This window comes from Pinus tabuliformis, chromosome 8 (genome assembly GCF_031772625.1).
Source record: "Pinus tabuliformis cultivar Carrire ecotype Pingquan chromosome 8, CPIR1, whole genome shotgun sequence".
In the NCBI taxonomy this organism is placed as follows: domain Eukaryota; kingdom Viridiplantae; phylum Streptophyta; class Pinopsida; order Pinales; family Pinaceae; genus Pinus; species Pinus tabuliformis.
Genome location: NC_142294.1, coordinates 444,588,148 through 444,610,232, shown reverse-complemented (window position 1 = coordinate 444,610,232; position 22,085 = coordinate 444,588,148). Strand labels below are relative to the sequence as shown.

General features: G+C 34.3%; 1 pseudogene; it reads left to right on the top strand.

Moving 5' to 3' along the window:
• Positions 1–18,475: 18,475 nt before the first annotated feature.
• On the top strand, positions 18,476–20,479 carry LOC149235965 (DEAD-box ATP-dependent RNA helicase 15-like; annotated as a pseudogene).
• The last annotated feature ends 1,606 nt before the right edge of the window (positions 20,480–22,085 follow it).

Sequence of the window (22,085 nt, the reverse complement as noted above, 5' to 3'; positions counted from 1 at the left end):
GTGAATGTTATGGGCTTTCACTATATAAAGAACAAAGATAATACTTGGTAACAAAAAAATAAACTAAGTATGGAATGTTAGACGTAGTCTACAATCGTAAGTATTGGTGAAAAGAAAACGATTGGTAGTGTTGCACCTCGCTATAGTGCGGTTGGAAGAGTACCGCTAGTGTAGGGTCGTGACACGAACAGTCTAAAATGAAGTGTTTTTCTCTATCTTCCACCTTCTTAGTATCACAAATCTGGACAGTCTAAAATGAAGTGTTTTTCTCTATCTTCCACCTTCTTAGTATCACAAATATGTCAGATTCTATCATCCTAGGGAGTCTTGCGAGTAGACCAATGCCCCATTTCACTTCTAATCTCATGAGAATTAGGTTCATGACAATTAGTTCTTATCCTAGCGATGTTCATTTTTTTCTTAGTGCTGACCAACGCTCATGAGAATTAGTTCTTATCCTCGCGATGTTCATTTTTTTCTTGGTGTTGACCAATACACAGAGATACTTCTGGTTATAAAAGGTGAGATTGATCACCTACTTATAAATCTGAACTTCCTTTTAACAAATTAACAAATACATCTTAAAGGTTTTAATCCTTGTAAGAACAATATCTTTCACTCACTCATTTCTAAATTTATTTTGAATTAAAAATCGCACTTATCCCTTCCCTTCAAAACTTCAATGCCTTTCTAAACTTGAAATACTTTTCTAATTTAAGAACTTATTTATATAAAATCCTTCATACTAACATATTTAGAAAATATATAAAATCCCAAAAATCAGTCACTCTTTTTAAAATGAGCACCCTCTTACAAACTCTTTTTAAAATGAACACCCTATTACAAATTAACACAGAGATCCTGTTTTCTAGATTGTTCAGTCTCAAAAATAAAAAGATAATAACTTTTCTATTTCATTATGATTTTCTATTTTCTTTTATATTTTCTTGCCTTTTGCCTCTACTCCATCCCAATACTCTTTATTTATGTAAATACTCTTTCCTTCAATGTGGACTCCCACCTATTATCTATGTGTGTAAATACAATCATTTACATCATCGATTATTGAGCTTAAACTGTCAAGATTTTAAGTAATATTTCATCAATTAACCATTAATCTTGAAAACCTAATCGAATTAATTTCAACTAATAATACAACATTCATATAGAACTTGCTAAATTTAATATTACATTTTACTATAATAACAATAATTTTATTACAATTAAGTCATACATTGAAAATATCAAAGACTCAATACTATATAACAAACTAGAAATTAAAAATTTATTACAATAACACTAATTCTATTATATTTTACTGATTTTCTGTTAATCATACATTAAAATACCATAGATTAATATTAAAATTCCATAGACACAATACTATAAAACAATACCATAAATTCCGATACCATAATCATAGTAATTACAACTTTTACTTTAATAATAGTGTCTATCACTCCACAACTTTTACTTTGATTTGATATCACATATAAATCTGATATCACATATAAATCCTAAAAACAACCATAATCATAGTAATTACAACTTTTACTTTAATAATAGTGTCTACAACTCCACAACTTTTACTTTGATTTGACCTCACATATAAATCCTAAAAACAACCGCAAATAAAAAACATAGACAAGATCCATCAAATCCACACGTCATTTGGCGCATGAGGTAAGATGGATAACAATGAACTTCGAAAACAACGAATGGACTGGACTGGGGGGGCAGCACGAGGATCGGCGTCCTGCCGTCTAGATTATTAGGAACTACGCAGAAGCCGAGCTATAATTTTCTTTTTTTCGGGGTTGTCACTCAGCCATCTCCATCGTGCGTATCACTCGCGAGGATTTTGTCTGCAAAAAAGGATATACATGTGCCGGTTCGCTGTATTAGGAAGAGTGAACATCGCGTCCACACTCATAAACCCTAATCTCGTACCTTGTCCCCGTATCGTCTTCTAAATTAGATGAAACACCATCTTCATCCCTGCAATGCGGACGAAAGGACAGCGGTCTGTTATTGTTGCGGCAGATGTCTGTTGCACGGGATCAACCTGTGACTCAATCAGGTTTGAATCAAACCTTGAAACACCTGTAAAACTGATGTGAGACACCATCTAATTTCTGTTATGCCCACGAACGACAGTGGCTTGTTAGTGTTGCTGCAAATGTGTGTTGCACGGTCAACTTATAACTCAAAGGAGCTTTAAACCAAACTTCGAAACACCTACCACCAAATCAATATTCAACATGAATTTGACCGTTACTATATATATATCCTACTTTATGAATTTCAACCTATAACTTAACGCATGCTTTTAACCATATAAAACATGTTATTGGATCAAATTTTAAAGTTTCATCCTACCTTATACATACATACATATGTGTTTTTAACTATATAAAACATTATTATTGTTATTAGAAATTGTAATTACTCCAACATGTAAGAGTTAGTTAAATTTGAAGAGTCACTACATATGTGTTTTAACTATATAAAATATTATTATTGTTATTAGAAATTGTAATTACTCCAACATGTAATAGTTAGTTAAATTTGGAGAGGCACTTGAGTGAGTCAAGTTGAGTTAAGTGGTATTTTGAGTTGAATTTAGTTTGTAGTTGCATGTAAAGTTATTTCAAAAAAAATTTAAATACCCTCGTTAGGTTCATTATAATTATCAAGTTTCTGTGATCAATAGAAGAGCCAGAAAAGCTTTAAATACCTCTCACCAATTTCATTGTAATTATCTAGTTTAAGCTTGTGTTATTGTGTGTGAATTATTTGTGTTATTTTGTACCTTAGTCTTTTCCAACAAAATCCTTAATCCATGAGACCAAATGAACTATATATTTGTCTTTGTCTTGAGATGGGTAAGTGACAGGAAAATTGAAAAATTAAAGGAAATTATTAATTTAGAGTTTATATAAAAGGTTTTAATAAAAGTATTGAAAACTCTTTTTATTGTTAAAGTTATTTAAAGAAATATATTAGAAAAGTAACCATGTTTCTTTATTGTCTTTTTATTAATACTAAAGTAAAAGGGATTTTCTTATTAGTAACATGGATTAGTAGCATGGATTCTCAAAGGTGTCTTTAATTTCAGGGAACAAGTTTGGATAGGGTATTCTTATGGAAAGAAAGGTGTGTTGCATTTTATGGCCATGCTAAAAAGGAAGTCCTAGTTCAAAGAAACAAAAGGAAGGCATGTGTATTTTATCTATATATAAAGTTATTTTCTTAGGGAGAACATTCTAGAGAAATAGAGATCATCTTTGATGGAAGTTTATGTTTTTATGGATCTTTAGTTTTTTTCTAATTCCTTGATATGGAAGTGTTAATTTTAGATTTATGTGGAGAATTAACCTTTCTTGTGGGTTTGGTTATCATGCCCCACTTGAGTTCTAAATGTCATAAATTCTCTATTTCATTGAAAATTCTTTGGTTTCTTTCAAAGTATGTGTAAATGAAACATTGGAAGTGAAATGTCAATGTGTGTCCAAGAAGTTGACTTAAATTAATATCCACCTTAATATTTTAGGTTATATTTTTTCTAAATAGTGAAGAAGATGTATGGGAACATATCTTCTAGATATCACTTTTGTGATTAAATATTTCATATTTCACCATATTTCCATTTGGCATACATGTAAAGGTGGTTAGGGCATGGTTTAGAAAAATCTTGGTTTAAGATTTCTTCAACCATAGGATTAGATAGAATCAAGGAGGGTAAGGACTCATACAATAAGAGTGTGGTGGAGGGGAGCATAATTGCACTAACTTTTGAGCCATGTAGATAAAGGAGTCCTAGTACAAGGAAACAAAAGGAAAATGTGCATATCTCATTTATATATAAAGTTCTTTTCTCAGGGAGAAAACTCTAGATAAATAAAAATTATTTTTTTAAAATGAAATTCTATGTTTTTAAAAATCTCAGAAATTTATTCTAATTCCTTGATATCAACCTTTTAGATTTATGTAGAAAATTAACTTTCCCAGTGAGTTTGGTTATCATGCCTTTCACAGCCTCCCACCTGAATTTTAAATGCCACAAATTCTCCATCTCATTTGAATTTTTTTAGTTCTAAATGCCACAAATTGTCCATCTCATTTGAAATTTTTTGGTTTACGTTGGACGTGAAATGTGCATGTGTGCTCAAGATGTTGGCTCAAATTGACATCAACCGTGATGATATCATATCAGCTACGCAAAAGCCTAGCTATAATTTCCTTTTTTCCGAGATGTTGTCATTTTGTTTTACTCAGCCGTCTCGATCGTGCGTATCACTCACGAGGATTTTGTCTGGAAAAAAGGATATACATGTGCCAGTTCGCTGTATTAGGAAAAGTGAACCACGCGTCCACACTCACAAACCCTATCTCGTACATTGTCCACGTATCGTCTTCTAAATTAGATGAGACGCCATCTTAATCCCTGCAATGCGGACGAAAGGACAGCGGTCTGTTATTGCTGTGGCAAGTGTCTGTCGCAGGGGTCAATCTGTTACTTAATCAGGTTTGAATCAAACCTTGAAACACCTGTAAAACTGATGTGAGACACTATCTAATTTCTGTTATGCCGACGAACGACAGTGGCCTGTTAGTGTTGCTGCAAATGTGTGTGTCAACTATAACTCAAAGGAGGTTTAAAATACACTTCGAAACACCTATCATCAAATCAATATTGAACGTGAATTTGACCGTTACTATATATATGCTACTTCATGAATTTCAACCTATAACTTTACGCATGCTTTTAACCATATAAAACATGTCATTGAATCAAATTTTAAAGTTTCAATTTACCTTTAATATATATAACTTTACACGTGCTTTTAACCATATAAAACATTATTATTGCTATGGAATCAATTTTAAAGTTTCACAAAATTTTAAGTTTCTTAAAGTTTTTAGGAGTCAATAGGGAAACTAGTCCTTAATCCATGAGACCCAGTGAACTATATATTTGTATTTGTGTTGGGATGGGTAGGTGAGGGAAGAATTGAAAAATTAAAGGAAATCATTGATTTGGAGTTTATATAAAATGTTTTAATAAAATAATTGAAAACTTTATTTATTCGTAAAGTTATTTAAAGAAATTTATTAGAAAAGTAACCATGTTTTTTTATGGTCTTTTTATAAATATGGAAGTAAATGGGGATTTTTTTATTAGTAGTGTGGATTTTCAACGGTGTTTTTAATTTTAGGGAACAAGTTTAGATAGGGTATTTTTAGGGAAAGAAAGTTGGGTTGCATTTTATGGCCATGTGGAGTAAGGAAGTCTTAGTTCAATGAAACAAAAGGAAGGGAAGGGGTGTATATCTCATCTATATATAAAGTTCTGTTCCTAGGAAGAAAACTTTAGAGAAATAGAGACTATCTTTGATGGAAGTCTATGTTTTTATGGATCTTCAAAGTTTTTTTCTAATCCTTGATATGGAAGTGTTATTTTTAGATTTATGTGGAGAATTAATCTTTCTTGTGGGTTTGGTTATCATGCCTTCTACTTGAGTTTTAAATGCCATAGATTCACCATCTCATTGGAAATTCTTTGGTTTATTTCAAGCTATGTGTAAATGAAACATTGGAGGTGAAATGTGGATGCGTGCGCAAGACACTGACTTAAATTAATATCCACCTTAATATTTTATGTTAGATTTTTCTAAATGGTGAAGGAGCAATATGAGAACATACCTTCTAGGTATCACTTTTGTGATCAAATATTTCATATCCCCCAAGATTTCCATTAAAACATTGGGCATACATGTAAAGGTGGTTAGGGCATGGTTTAGAGAAATCTTGGTTTAAGATTTCTTCAACCATAAGACTACATAGAATCAAGGAGGGTAAGGACTCCTGCAATAAGAGTGTGGTGGAGGGGGCAACATAATTGCACTAACTTTTGAGCCATGTGGATGAGGAAGTCCTAGTTCAAGGAAACAAAGGAAGACATGCATATCTCATCTATATGTAAAGTTATTTTCCTAGGCAGAAAACTCTAGAGAAATAGAGACCACCTCTGTTGGAAGTCTATGTTTTTATGGATCTTAAAAGTTTGGTCTAATTCCTTGATATGAAAGTTTTAAATTTAGATTTATGTGGAGAATTAACCTTTCATGTGGGTTTGGTTATCATGCCTTCCACTTGAGTTCTAAATGCCATAAATTCTCCATCTCATTGGAAATTATTTGGTTTCTTTGAAGCTACATGTAAATGAAACATTGGACGTGAAATGTGCATGCGTTCCAAAGATGTTGGCTCAAATTGATATCAACCATGATATTTTAGGTTAGATTTTTCTAAATGGTGAAGAAGTGATAGATCTTGAATTATGAGAACATACCTTCTAGATATTAGTTTTGTTATCAAATATGTCATATCTCTAAGATTTCCATTAAAACATAGGGCACACATGTAAAGGTGGTTAGGGCATGGTTTGGAAAAATCTTGGTTTATGATTTCTTCAATCATAGGATTAGATAGAATCAAGGAGGGTAAGGACTCTTGCAATGAGAGTGTGGTGGAGAGGGGAGCATAATTGCACTAACTTTTGAGCCACGTGGATAAGGAAGTCCTAGTTCAAGGAAAAAAAGGTAACGTGTGCATATCTCATCTATATATAAACTTATTTTTCTAGGGAGAAAACTCTAGAGAAATAGAGACCATCTTTGATGTAAGTCCATGTTTTTATTGATGTTCAAACTTTGTTCTAGAACTTTGTTTTAATTTTAGATTTATGTGGAGAATTAACCTTTCTCGTGGGTTTGGTTATCATGCCTTCCACTTGAGTTCTAAATGGCATAAAATCTCCATCTCATTGGAAATTCTTTGGTTTCTTTGAATCTATGTGTAAATGAAACATTGGAGGTGAAATGTGCATGTGTTCCCAAGATGTTGGCTTAAATTGATATCAACCATGATCTTTTAGGTTAGATTATTCTAAATGTTAAAGGAGCAGTAGAGCTTGAATTTTGAGAACATGCCTTCTAGATATTAGTCTTGTGACCAAATATGCCATATCCTCCAAGATTTCCATTAAAACATAGGGCATACATGAAAAGGTGGTTAGGGCATGGTTTGGAAAAATCTTGGTTTATGATTTCTTCAACCATAGAATTAGATATAATCAAGGAGGGTAAGGACTCATGCAATAAGAGTGTCATGGAGATGGTAGCATAGTTGCACTAAATTTTGAGCCAATAGTTGATACATTGCACGGGATTACTTAGGATTTTGTAAATAATGTCATTAATGAGTTGTGACCTTTGAAGATCAAGCTTCTAAAGTCTTTGTAGGATTCTTTTACTTCCTCTAAAATTTCTACAATCAAGGGGGAGAGCCAAAGTGGATTGGTTTTCCTTATCCCTTTACGATATTGACACTCCATTTATGGACTTCCTTCAAGAGATTGCTTGAGTTTTATTGGAAATACATGTCTTTCCCTAGTTATGTACATAAAAGATGGAGAGATTGGTAGGAGAATCATGGCCATTGGCCAAGGAATCATTTACAAGTGATGTGTCTTTAAAGGAGTTAGTTCTTCTTATATGAAAATATAGAGTAAATAATGAGGAAGACACTCTTTTAGGTAAAGATTCCATTTCACTCTCTTTATATTAGAGGCGATGGAGGCTAGTAGTCAAAGTAAGCTTCTCTTTTAGCTATCATTTGTATAAAAGTCATACAAAGGATTTAACGGGTTTTCCAATGATTCTCTTATGGCTAGAATAAGATCTCTACTGCTAAGGACATCCATCTCAAGGATTGGGTCTCCTCTTCTAGTATGTTTTTTCCTCCATCAATTTTAGGTGGTCTTATTAGGTTTTTAAAGATAATTTTGGATAAGACACAAAAGGGTAAAAATATATGATTTATTCCTTTCAATTATTTTGACAAGCTCTAGGAATTAGGCCCCCCATTAATGGAGATACTGATATGTTTCTTAGCTATATTATTGTGGCCATGTTCTACATAGGGTGTTTTGAGTTCTCTTTTGCACTCATGTCTTATAATGTGTGATAGGTTGATGATAGATGGATGTGGAGTTTTCATCATGCATTAACCATAGATAGTCCAATTTATGGTGACTTCAAGGGCATCTTGTCCATCCTAGTCATGCTTCATTTGTGTTGAAGTTCCTTATGTTGAGTTCCATTACTATTGTTTAGATGTGTGATTATGGTGTCCAATTTGATGTTTAGTTCTATGGTAAGGTTTCTTTTTTCTTAGACCATGGTCTTTTGTCCCATTCATCTCATATTTGGTTTAGCATTTAATTATGGTAAACATTTTTCCCATGCCATTTTGGGTTGCTCCCTTGGTAGTTGGATCCTCCTTAGACATTGGGAACTAATGAGTGTATTTATAGGCTAAGGAGCCTCCCTTAGGTCCCTAGACACATAAAATATATTAGGATGTTCTCTTTAAGGTGCTCATGTGATCAAAATATTCCTTACCTTGACTAGATTTGGTTTATTTTGTAATTTTCTATTATTTTTGTTTATAGATCATGCCTATATTACAATTTTCAATTTTCAATGTGTAGGATTAAAACCAACAATATAAATTTTCTTGAAAAATATACACATTCCTTGGTTAGTGCAATGGTTGGTTATGCCCCTCAAAAATTTACAAAATTATTTGTATCTTCCTTGCCTATTGTTAGAGGTTCTTATTGGTTACTACTCTCATACCAAAAGTTGTTAGATTAATAGATCACTCAAAGATCTAGTTCTTTTATTCCACCTTCTATGCTCTCAAGCTTATTTGGATTCCTTATCTTCATCAACCATATATATGGTGGCTACTATAACTCGTAATTTCATCACCAACTATATTAAAGGTTTCATTGTTGCATTAGTCAATTAAATTACCACGTTTTTTAGATAGATCCCTAGTATACATCTAATTGTATCCACCTCAAAGGGAGATTCGACTCAAGTTTGTGGGAGAAGGTAATATTCTCAATGGAGAAACAAATGGTCATATATACCATCTTTGCTTATGTGTTTGTTTTATTTTATTTTATTTTGAGACAACATTTCTTCGTTTTCTTTCACAAAAGGAGAAGTGACTTCATAAAATGGTGGAGAATGTTTTTAAGCCTTCGTTGTTGCATGCTATTTGTTATTTTTCCTATAATCCCAAGGATATTGTGTTATATTAGAGTAGATTAGTTTCTCTTGTAGTTAAGGGATTTCATAGACCTAAGAGGTAGATAAAGTTCCATAGATTCCCCTCGTAGTTCTATTAGTGAATAATATGAAAAAGGTTAATTAAATCATGCTTGTTGTATGTTTTATTTCATTAAATTGAAGAATTAACTAACTTATATGTTTTGTCTTTTCATTTATGTAAGCTACTTATCACACGTAAAGGGAGATAAGGATATAAGTTAGTATTATTTTTCTTTAAAATTAATATATATCACTATAGGAAGCAAACCTAAGCTAACTCTCATTATAGCCTCACAATTCGTGCCCCTTCGATTTGCTTCCTTTTTACTATTAGAAGTGCCCCCGTTTAACCCTTTTACTCCCTTCTTTCACCTCATTACTATTCTTTTTAGTATATTTACTTATGTTTTCCAAGGGAAGCATTACAACAAGCTCACAAGGTATTAAATGGTCGATTTTAATGTTTTTTTGTTATTTTTGATAAGTTAATGGAGTTATAACTAGTTTTTTCTAATAATGGTTCTAGATATTGAAACCCTAGTAAGAATCTAGTAATCCTTGTTATTGGTTGGAATATTTGTGCATTTCCAGGAGAAAATTTCCATATGGGTTTTGTTCCTAGATACCCTGAGATGGTTCTTTGTTGTTAAGATCAAATTTAGGCTAAATGAGGGCAACACCATTTCGTGTTCAAACTTCCTGTCAACTATGTTCCAAAAAAAAAAACATCCAACATAGGTTGAGGTCATTTCGAGGTTGAAAAGGACATTATCATGCATCCGATGTCATGAAAATATAACATAATATTGATTTATTTTCTATCTTTTAGTAGTGATCAACCAAATCTGTAATATAGCATTTGTGTCATAACTTCTATTTTCCATTAATCCAATTGTAATAGTTTTGTAGGCTCACAAAATAGTGGAATTGGTTGTGGTTTCAAAGTGCCCTCCTATGCTTTGAGTATATGTTATGTACAGGGTGTAAGGGGGAGAAGAAAGGTGATTAGTTAGAGTAAAGGATAGATAGTTTGTTAGAGTCTACGACAGGATAGTTTATGAAGAGAGGATCATACTTTCAAATAGAAATGTAATCATGTGAATCCAATTTTTATAATGCAATGGCACTAATGTTCCAAAGAATTCATGTGATCATTTCTTAGTGTTATATCTTTTATTGTAGTTCAATTTAGTTAGGAAGGCCCCCATAATATGGTTTGTGTTGCAATATATCTCTTTTGGTTAGTTAGCTAGTTGAAATAGTTTTTCCTAGCCTTTGAATTCTTAGCCTTGTCTTCTAGTTTAGTGTTTCAATTCTCATTATTTAAATTTCTAAATATTTTTTTCAATTGTTCTAGTGCATGATTTCATTTAAAATTGTATTGATTGCCTATAGAAATCAGTCACTTAGTGAAGGTTGAAGAATATATTTTCTTATAATTTATTGTAGGACCATTTGATTCTTTTAATTCAAACAAGGGACTATAATCTATGCCAAGAATAGAATTCTCGTAAACCTCAATACAATGAAATAGATCTCTATAGTTTTGTTAGTTTTTTATTTCATTGATCTTCATTGCAAATATGTTTCCTTTATCAATGATTACTCATGGAAAGAGGAACTTCCTAAATTATGCCAATGGATAGCTTGTTTACGTCATGCTCCTAATAAATTAATCAATTATGGAGTACATGATCATTTCCAAGTATCATTGTAACTACCTCCCACCCTCTTGTGCCAACTTGGGTTGTGGGAGGGATTACACATTTGAACTCATCTGGAAGGTCTATTATGAAGATGGGGTTACATCCAACTCATCTCTCAAGGTCTTCAGAACTTAAAACTAATACCACCATTGCGTTTATCCTATTGAGAACCTTTCAATAATATAAAAATTATGTCAATTTGAGTCTCAAGGAAAAATTTATGCTCATTTGAAGTTTCACCCATTAATAGGACTAAGTCATCATTAGGATGCCATGTGGCACCCATGTGGTCTCCTCCTTTCCCATGTGTCACTACCACACCATCATCGGGTGGCTTCACAAGGTGACCATGCCATGGCAGATTAGTCACTTAGTGCATACAATGTTTGTTATAGAGAAATAGTTAAAGATTGCTAGTAGTTGACAAAAGTGGGGTGCATCTAATCCACATCTTGTTGGACTAACATTTCCTTGCCTACATGTATTTTCTAGGCTATTGGCATGAAGGTCAAACAACCAATGGGGCTCTCCCTAATACACATCTCACTGGCCAAAGTTCTACCAGCCTGGTTCGCCACTATTCTCCTCCAAGAGATCGAAGGCCTAAAGGCCAATGGGGTCCACCCATTGATATCATGTCAGGTTGGACCCCCACTCAACCATCCACTAAGGTTTCCTGTGGATTTTGCAACCTTATGGTCAGGTGGCAGGGTTACAGTAAGCAAGATTTCGCCCCTACACCCACCTCTCTCATTGTGCATTCATTGTAAATCCATTGTTCCTCTCCAAATTTCTTACCCTTTTAATCCATCCTAGTGGCCCGATTGTCCAGTGGCGAGGTTTTGTTGGTCAGGTTCCACAATTAGAATAACCTTCTTACTCCTCTGTACATATATCATTTATGGAAAATGGCCAATGACTAAATCGAACCATTGACATTAGACCTCTCCACTCAAGGTTCATGCAATCACTTTGGTTTTGAGAACCCTGTGGGGCCCACATGTCATAGTTTTGATGGGTGAGATTCCACCATCAGCTTTTTGGTTTCAAGATTTACATATATATTTATATGCATTTAAGCGAACCACTCCACTCTACTAGTCCGACAAGCATTATAATACTAATTCATTAGGTTTCATACAATCGAAAGTTTGTGATTGCCCCACACCTAATTCCCTTAATGTTATGGGGCGAGGCCTGAAATCTTGAATTCCATTAAAATTCTCTGCAATTCCCGATAATGAGGGTATGGTTTTTATGGGCAGGGTTCTTCCACTAGACCCTCAGTTTCAACCCTTATTTTTCATCTAGGTATTAATACACTTTTTTTTGTAAATCCCGATGATAGATATAAACAACAAAGTTTTGGATTTCCCCCAAACAAAGGACTAGTGTGTTATGGTGCAAGGGTTTGAGGCCTTGGAACCTCTATTTATGTATGATCACCAATATCTCTAACTACACTAGTTCCCAAGAAAGAAAGGGCAAATCCCCAACATCAAACTCATAGAGTTCTTATATTTGTACGAGGAGAAAACCCCAAGTGAATACAATTTTGTTGATCTCTTATAAGAGAGTTATTTTATTCATAAGCATATGATTTATCACTTATTAAATTTGAAACACAATGATTTGCCTATGTTTCAGACATCTCAAGTCCTCTCACCAAGCTAAGCTATAAGTATTCTTAAACCTTTGTTTTTAAATCAGAGGGGGAGAGAGAGAGAGAGAGAGAGAGAGAGAGAGAGAGAGAGAGAGAGAGAGAGAGCTTAAGCATACATCTTTTCACATCAATCATGAACTAAACTTGGATCAACATAGTTGAGACAAATATTATCATTTAGATACATTCAAGGTATCATTCCATTCATGAGCATAACAATGTGTTTCACAGTTTAGACATTCATTTGCATTCATAACATACAAGATCATGTGTCAGTCAAAACATAGCAAGGAATATCACTATCCATAAATTCAAATATGCATATGTAATAGAATTATCACAATGTTTTAAGATGAATGGAATATAAGGATGGACTTCCACTCTCCACCCAACCATAGGCTAGCTACACCACAAATTTCTTGTAGTTGACCACCCCCGAGCCAGATCCAAATTTTGAAGGTATGCCTGTTCAAGGAAATTACACCAAAGGTTTTGTTAAACTCTCAAAAGGGAAAGTCCATTGTCTTAGTGGTTTATCAGCTTCAATTTATTAATAAGCACCACAATGACCCATTCATTCTCTCGAGTTCATTCACAGGTATTTCAACCAAGGTCCAGATGGAGAATTGCTTAGTCTAGTTGTTGGAATCCACTTTCTACGTGGTTTATCAGCTGTCTTTTGTAGCAAGAACCAAAGGCGTCTATAACCACAACCATTTATTAACTCCTCAATAAGATCCATAGTGAATCAAATTTCCTTGTCTAGGTGGTTTATTAGTTATATAGCAAACACTTCAGTGACTTAGTCATCCACTGAGCCTCCCATTGAACATAAAGGCTTAGAATACTAGTCCAGTGACCTGAAACATAAAATCATAAATAATATCATCTAGATCCATAAGGTTTTAAATCCCGCACAAGGCTCTGCATCCCATTTCCATCACCATTCAGTCTTCCACAACCATAGTTCTAATAGTCCCACACACTTCCACTACTAGCGGTGAATGATCTCTCCACGTTCCAAGGAGACCCAACCAAAACAATAAGAGATAACAAAGAGAGCCAGAGAGCCCTCTTGTTGGATGTTCTCCTTTCCTTTTGTCTTGCGATGTTTCACTTCCCTCCTCTCCCTCGTCGATTGTCACCCTTCCTTTTCTCACCCCTAGCCTTGTGTTCTACTTCTTTGAGGTTTCCAACTCATCCTCGATCTATGAGGGGAATAGGGATGGGCACAGTCTTATTCCCACAACATCCTAGTCACATGATTCTCTTGCATTCTTGTAAGGGGGGATAATTCCATTGGCCTGGAATGGCTTCAAAAAATTTAATTCAAGCTAGTGTGTGGCCTCTGAAGGAAAAAAAACCATTCTCGTCATACAATGGATCCATAGATGTCAACTCCTTTAGTAAACCATCCCAAAATTAATTTTTTTTATGCGTTTACAATTTATATTTCCTTAGTTAACCATGGCTTGCACTTTGGCATAACACATTTATATTTATAAGCATGGGGGTGAAATAAAAGGGTCGTTATAGATCGCACCCCCTTAAAGGAGTGCATCTTCAAGGTTTTATAAACATAAAGTAAAAACAAATAATAAACTTTATACTACAACGTTTACATATGCTTTTATATTAAATAAACATGGATAGAGTCCCTTCATTTATTTTGCAAGTTCCTAGGTTGCTTCATTGGGACCAAAGTGCTTCCATTGCACCTTGACCTACTCTATTACTCGATTTTGGAGCAAGGGTTGTCTCTAGTCTAAGATGCACAGTGGTTTGGGTTGGAATTGTCCCTCAAATTCTACATATATCACAAACCAATAACCCAAATGATTAGTTTCATGTATATACTTTTTAAGCAAAGAAATTTGAAATACATCATATTCTTTCATTATGGGTGGCAAGGCTAGGCTATAAGCTATCGGTCTCATTCTTTCCAAAATTTGAAATGATCCACAAAATCTAGATGCTAATTTAACACAAGATCCCACTTTCAGTGAGCTCTTCCTTGGTCCAATGTGGAGATATACATGCTCTCCCACTTGGAATTCTTTGTACATTCTTTGCTCACCTACATAACTCTTTTGCGTATCCTAGACTACCTTCAATTTCTACCTCATATTGAGCACTTCTTGGTTTGTTTCTCTTAACATGCGAGGTCCAAGAACCACTCTACTTACTAGATCATCCTAGCTAATGGGAGTGTTTCATTTTCTGCCATACACTGCTTCAAAATGACTCATATTCAATGAATCCTCGTACCCATTGTTGTATGCAAATTCATTCTCCCCGCCTCACTGGTTGATGCATGACGTACATCCTCAACTTGTCTTTTAGAATTTTGTTTACCCTTTTAGTTTGGTCATATGTATAAGCATGATAAGTTGTACTAAAACCTAGTTGTCCCAAAGTTGGACAATGTGAGATGTATCATAAAGTAAGTGTTCTAATGTTTACCATAAATTGATATCTATCTATGTTTACTAACAATTTAATTTATATGAATGAGAAAGTTATTAATATTTCAAGTTTAATAAAATTGAAATAAAATTCACTATAAATATTATGAATTTTAATAAAATAAATGAATTGTTTTTTAATTGAAATTTTTCTATATTATATCATATTAAATGGGAATGGTAAAATTTAATATAAATAAATAAATAATGTAAATTTAAATAAAATTTATGTGAAATTTTGATTTGTTAGATTGAAACCGAATTTAAACTTGTAAATATAAACCAAGTTTGCATAACAACGTTGCCTGTTGCCATTCTTTACGTAAGCTTTATAAAGTGCAATGTGGTGAAAGTAGATGAGCATGTTTTTCCTTCCATTTATAGAAAGCCGGAATTGAAATACAACAATGTCGGTACCTCCCGTTTAGAGGAAGCGTGGATTGAAATACAACAGCGTGGGCTCGGAGATGGCGAATTGTCTGTCGAAAGCCGTGTCAAAATTGGCCGGAATCATCAAGCTCCACTCACAGATTCTAACTGGTATCAATAAATTCAACCCGGTGAAGTTTCAGTTAAATTGCAACCCGGTGAAGTTTGAGTTGAATTGTAATTTAATTGATCAAAATTTATCGGCCCTGGTATGACATTTATCTTACCAGGGATTTTAATTCTCTAGGTTAAGTTTGTTTGATGAGGTTAGATGAATAGGTTAAGTTTGTTGTGATGAGGTCAGAGGAAGAGGAATAGGTGGTTTTAGAGAGTTTATTAGATTTGTCACTTGTGGTTAATATTGGACGTTTAAATTATTGATAAATCATATATATTTAATATATTTGGCTTGCAGGCAACTGGTAAAATGACAGCTAAAAATTTAATCTTAAACTTCGTTTGAATTACTCAAACAAATAATTACCAATTCACATAATCAAATACATGATGAATACATCCTGCCATGAAAACATTTGATGAGAAATGATTTGTTATGGGATCATTCACAACGATTTTGTCTGAAAAAAGATATCAAATTACCAATTCACCATAATCAAATAAATGATGAGTACATCCGGCCATGAAAACATTTGATGGGAAATTATTTGTTATAGGATCATTCACGACGATTTTGTCTGAAAAAAGGATATGCATGTGCTGGTTCGCTGTATCTGGAAAAATGAACATCGTGTCGACACTCATAAACCCCAACCCCGTACCTCGTCTCCATATCGTCTTCTAAATTAGATGAGACACCATGATCTTAATCCCTGCTATGCGGACGAAAGGACAACAGTTAGTGTTGCGGCAAATGTCGGTCGCAGAGGGTCAACCCGTAACTCAATGAGGTTGAACCAAACCTTGAAACACCTGTAAAACTGAGGTGAGACACCATCTAATCCCTCTATGCCAACGAACGACAAGTGTTCTTTTAGTGTTGCTGCAAATGTCTGTCGCAGGGTGGAGGTTAAACTAAACTTCGAAATACCTAGCATCAAATCAATATTAAACATGAAAACTATAGTATTATATATGTATATATATACGGTACCGCTCCTCGGCATTGGAGAGTACGTACTAAAAGCTCCCTGGCTTCTTGGAGCTTGAGAGTTGAGGGGAAACATTCCAAAATTGTCGGGAGTGTCCATGGGTATTTTGGAGCTTTTCCAGAGTTTAGTGCAACTGATTTTTGACGTTTTTGACGTTTTGGGAGCTTCAACCAGTATTTTGGAGTTTTTGGAGAGCTTCACTACAACCGATTTTTGAGGGTTCCGGGGTTTCATTGCAATGAATAAGTGCAAACTTAGGTGTATTTGACGTTACCAGCTTTTCGAGAGCTTCAATGCAACCATTTTTTGATCTTTTGGGAGCTTCACTACAATGAATAAGTGCAAACTTAGACGTTTTGGGAGCTTCACTGCAATGAATAAGTGCAAACTTAGGTATATTTGATGTGTGCAAACTTAGGTATATTTGACGTTACTAGCTTGGAAGCTGCGTAAACTGATGGAACTGTGCAAAGGGAAGGGTATGTCTTTGGGTTTCGATCTGGATATGGGTCTAGAACTAAGAGAAACAACCAGTTTATGGAAAGCCCTTCTACTTCTATCCATATGAAGATGAGGTGCATGTCCAATCATGATCTTTGTCATTGGAAAGTTATTCATTCTCCTCATATACCCGGATGGCGGATGGATATAAAAGAATCTAGAAAGATTGTCCGCACTAGAAAAACCATCATTATCATGCGCGCTGAATGGACAAAAGATGGAATACTAAAGAAAAGAAAAATAGTTGAAATTATGAAATATAAATATTATTAAAAAAACATTTTTTTTAATTTAATTTTCATATTTATTTAAGTATAAAATATATATTAACTTGGAAATTTATAATTTTATTATACACTCTTTTTAAAATCACATTGGATTTAAACTCTATTGTTTTAATTTTTTTAATCACTATTATATATATTTTATTTTTTTCTTATCTCTATTATAATTAGATGTAATATATATAATATTGGTAAGATTACATCAAGGGCAAAGAATTCCACTAGTGACTTAACATATATCATTGAATAAAATTACCGAGAAATTTGATTGAAAAATTGTTGATAGATTAATATATTGATTTTTTTGGCAGTCTTTGCAAGATGAAATTTGATTGGCAAATTTTCGATGAAAAAATAAAATATTATTGCTACTCCCAACTTAAAGTTTCCTGTAAATTTAGACAATACTTCTAACCTTACCGAATACCCAAAAACTTGTACAACATAATATATATATAATCTTTTACCGTATAAAACATCATTATATCTTCAAATGAATATTCAAAGGTTTTCGAGAGTTCGAGAGCGCAATTCAATCCTTAGCCACGAGACCAATTAAGCTATATATTTATCATGAGATGAGACGGGTAAGTGATGAAGAATAAAGGAAAAAAAGAAATCATGGATTTAGTGATTATATAAAAGGGTTTAATAAAAAGTATTATAATATTTTTTAAAGAAATTTATTAGAAAAGTAGTAATGTAAGAGAATGTAAGTTTTCATAATTATTTATATTGATAAATATTTTTGAAAGGAAATTATGTACTAGCATTTGCACCAGATGTTGCAAAAGAAACGCCGTAAGGCATAAAGTGCGGAAGAATAACAACATAAACATGTGAATGGACTACTTGCAAATCTATTCCAAACACCAAAATTTCAGCCTTTTACTTGCAAATGGCTTCCAACTAACAAAATTTCAACTTTTTACTTGCAAATTGATTCCAAACACTAAAACTCCATAAGCCGGAATAAATTTCAACTTTTTACTTGCAAATTGATTCCAAACACTAAAACTCCATAAGCCAGAATTGGTGATTTGAAATGAAAAATGCGAACAAAGAAATGATGGATGACTAATCTTAAGACAAGTTTCTACATTGAAATCGCAGAATGGGAAATCGTGTGGGAAGCAGTGGTGGTTATCTCTGCATCAGGTAGTTGATTTATAAGAACATCATCCCCATTAAAGGCAGAAATTACCGATGTCATAGGCACAACAGCAAGTGCTACCAACAGGGCATGCATAACAGTCATCGCACTTTGCTGGAGGTGTGACTGGAGAGGGAGGGGAAAAGTATTCAGACAGAGATCACACTGACTTTTAACCGGAGAAAAACCCTCAGGAATTGAACAAATCCAATTTATATTCATAAAAGACATGCATTTGCACGCTTGTCATTTGTGGCTTCCAGTTTAAGTTTCTACAATGATATATTGTTAATTCTCTGTTCGGCTTGGTCTCCATTATTCACGCACCATTTTTGCGTTTTCAAACTTCAGGGAGATGACAAGTGTAAAAGAAGTCTTAACTATCAAACAAGGTAAATGTAATGTTCAGTTCTCTCAAATGTACTTTAAATATCACCCTATGAAGTTGTCACCAATTTGAATGAGATGGGTATGTCTGTTGAACCTTAATTTATATAATTTCTGAGAGTGCTTTGAGACACACATGGCTGGTTTTCTGCATCATTATTTCATCTTTTACAGCAATAAAACCTCTTATGCTATTTCATCATAAAGCTGCGCTTGTGCTTCATATTTTTAGTGAAAATGGCAAAACAAGGAGTAGACAATGTGGAAGAGTTGAAGGAAGAGATTTATAATGAAGAGCTCCTGGACTATGAAGAAGAGGAATTGGACGCACAAGCATTGGAGGAACATTTTTCCACTGATGAAGCCTCCAAGAAAGGTTATGTGGGATTTCCCACTGAAGCCAGAGCTCCTTCGAGCAATTGTGGACTCTGGATTTGAACATCCCTCAGAAGTTCAGCACGAGTGCATTCCTCAAGAGATTCTGGGCATGGATGTACTCTGTCAGGCCAAATTTGGAATGGGTAAAACAACAGTTTTCGTGCTTTTAACTCTGCAGCAGATCGAACCCACAGAAGGCCAAGTCTCTGCCCTAGTTTTGTGCCATACTAGAGAATTGGCATACCAGATATGCCATGAATTTGAGAGGTTTATGACTCATCTGAAAGAATTGAAGGTTGTTGTATTCTATGGAGGCCTGCCTATCAAAACTCACAAGGCAATATTAAAAAATGAATCCCCCCAAATAGTTGTTGGGACCCCTGGAAGGATTCTGGCATTGGCAAAAGACAATGATCTCAGTCTGATAAATATAAGGCATTTTATTCTGGATGAATGTGACAAATGCTGGAATCTTTGGACATGAGGAGAGATGTATAGGCCATTTTCAAGATGACCCCTCATGACAAGCAGGTCATGATGTTTTCAGCCACACTGAGCAAGGAAATCAGGCCTGTCTGCAAGAAATTCATGCAGGATCCTATGGAGATATATGTTGATGAGGCCAAGCTCACACTTCAAGGTCTAGTTCAGCACTATATAAAACTGGCTGAGGTAGAAAAGAACAGGAAGCTGACTGATTTGCTGGATGTCCTGGATTTCAACCAGGTGGTTATATTTGTGAAGAGTGTGAAAAGGGCTTCTGAGCTATCCAAGCTGCTGGTGGGGTGCATCTTTCCTTGCACCTGCATTCATTCTGGAATGCAGCCGGATGAAAGACTGATGAGATACAAAAGTTTCAAGGAGGGGAGTAAGAGGCTTCTGGTTGCAACTGATCTGGTAGGCAGGGGAATTGACATTGAAAGAGTTAATATTGTTATCAACTATGACATGCCTGAGTCTGAAGATACTTATTTGCACAGGGTTGGAAGGGTTGGACGGTTTGGCACAAAGGGTTTTGCAATTACCTTTGTCTCTTCTACTTCTTCATCAGAGGAGGATGTGCTGAAGCAGGTTCAAGAACGTTTTGCAGTTGATATCAAGGCACTCCCAGCACATATAGAAGCATCAACATACATGCCATCATGGCCATTGAAATCTGCTCTGGTGTCTGCAATAATTATCCTTCTCATTCATCTCAGTTTTGGCATGGTCTGATTTTGTTTTCTATTCATAAAAACACAGCAGATTCATAAAATTGAAAGGAACAATGGCCATCAAGGCATTTGTAGACAGACCATCACAATTTCAGTCTTATCCACGACTAAGATGTATTTGGTTTTTCTATGAGAGCCATGCATGTTTTCTTCTATTTGTCCTAATTATACAAAAACCCATGTTTTGAGCTACAAATTTTACAACAAATTTGGATTTAGTGCGATTAAAAAGCAATCGATGGGAAAAATGATCATATTATCAAGTCATCAATGTCTATAATGGTCAAAATTGAAGATATATGTTTGGAATATCCCAAAAATTTACAATAAAATCTTTGAAATATGCACATCAAGGAGCTTCCTTCTCACTAGTTATTATGAGTGGAACTTCAACCAATCTTGCACCCTTGCAAGGAATGTTTAGTTAGATTTTGGATGAAAGTAGTCATGTTATTCCACAGAAGCATGCTATGGATATTGCAAAAGCCAACATTACAATGGTTGGATTACAAGAGGTTTCAAAACCTTGAATTTTACCTTTGCGATGTCTTTAGTTTTGTAATTTCATCTAAAAGTATAATGAAGGAAAGTATCCCTCATTCTTCTTATATTGGGCACTCCACAGATCAACATGGATTAGAAGCCACCTCTTAAACCACGGTCTACTGAATTAATATTGAATGTGCAGGAAAGAGCAATTGATGCTTCTAGACATGCTATGCTGATAGCGAAAATGAGCATGGAAACAAACATTGGAGATATTGACAAAACTGGTCGATTAGTAGAGGAACCTGTAACGCTTGAAAAATCGGCTCAGCTTACTCCGGAGGCCACCTATTATCGAAATCTTAATGACTTAGCATTTGTTATGTAAAAAATTATCGAAATCTTAATGACTTAGCATTTGTTATGTAAAAATATAAACTATATTTTTTTAGATACATTGCAAGTTGCAGCAACATTAACAGCTTTCGATTTCAAATTCTCTATCTACTATTGCTGGGCAGCAATCTAGAGAAAACTCTGTACCCCAACATCCAGTATGTTTGAAACCTGTTCGGATCAGACACTGATGTATCCAGGGTAATGTTAGTGTTTTCTCTTTATTTTCTAGTTTTGAAAGACATTTTGTTTATTCATTTTTTTCTTCAATGATTCTTTATATGTCACAATTCTTCTCGATTATTAGTTTCTGACTTGAGGTAAAATATTATGCCCGAAAGTCACCATTGTACAAGTCACTTTTCATCTTTTTAAAAAAACCTTCTGATTGTGATTATGTTCTTTTAGGTTTTAGTCTCTAAAGCTCTTCCATTGGATCCTTTATTCAACGTGCAAGTTGGCTCTCTGATCTGTAGTACATATTTTTTATTTATTTCATGAGTGCGCTGTAAATCCGTGGTTAACATTGTGTTTCACATGAATGGGCAAAAATAAGATGTAAGATGGTGGCATTTACAATAATCTTGTATGAATAAACAATTTGACAGAAAACAGGTTTCATACAGATCCATCCTACAACAGCTCTTTTGCAATTACCTTTGTCTCTTCTACTTCTTCATTAGAGGAGGATGTGCTGAAGCAGGTTCAAGAACGTTTTGCAGTTGA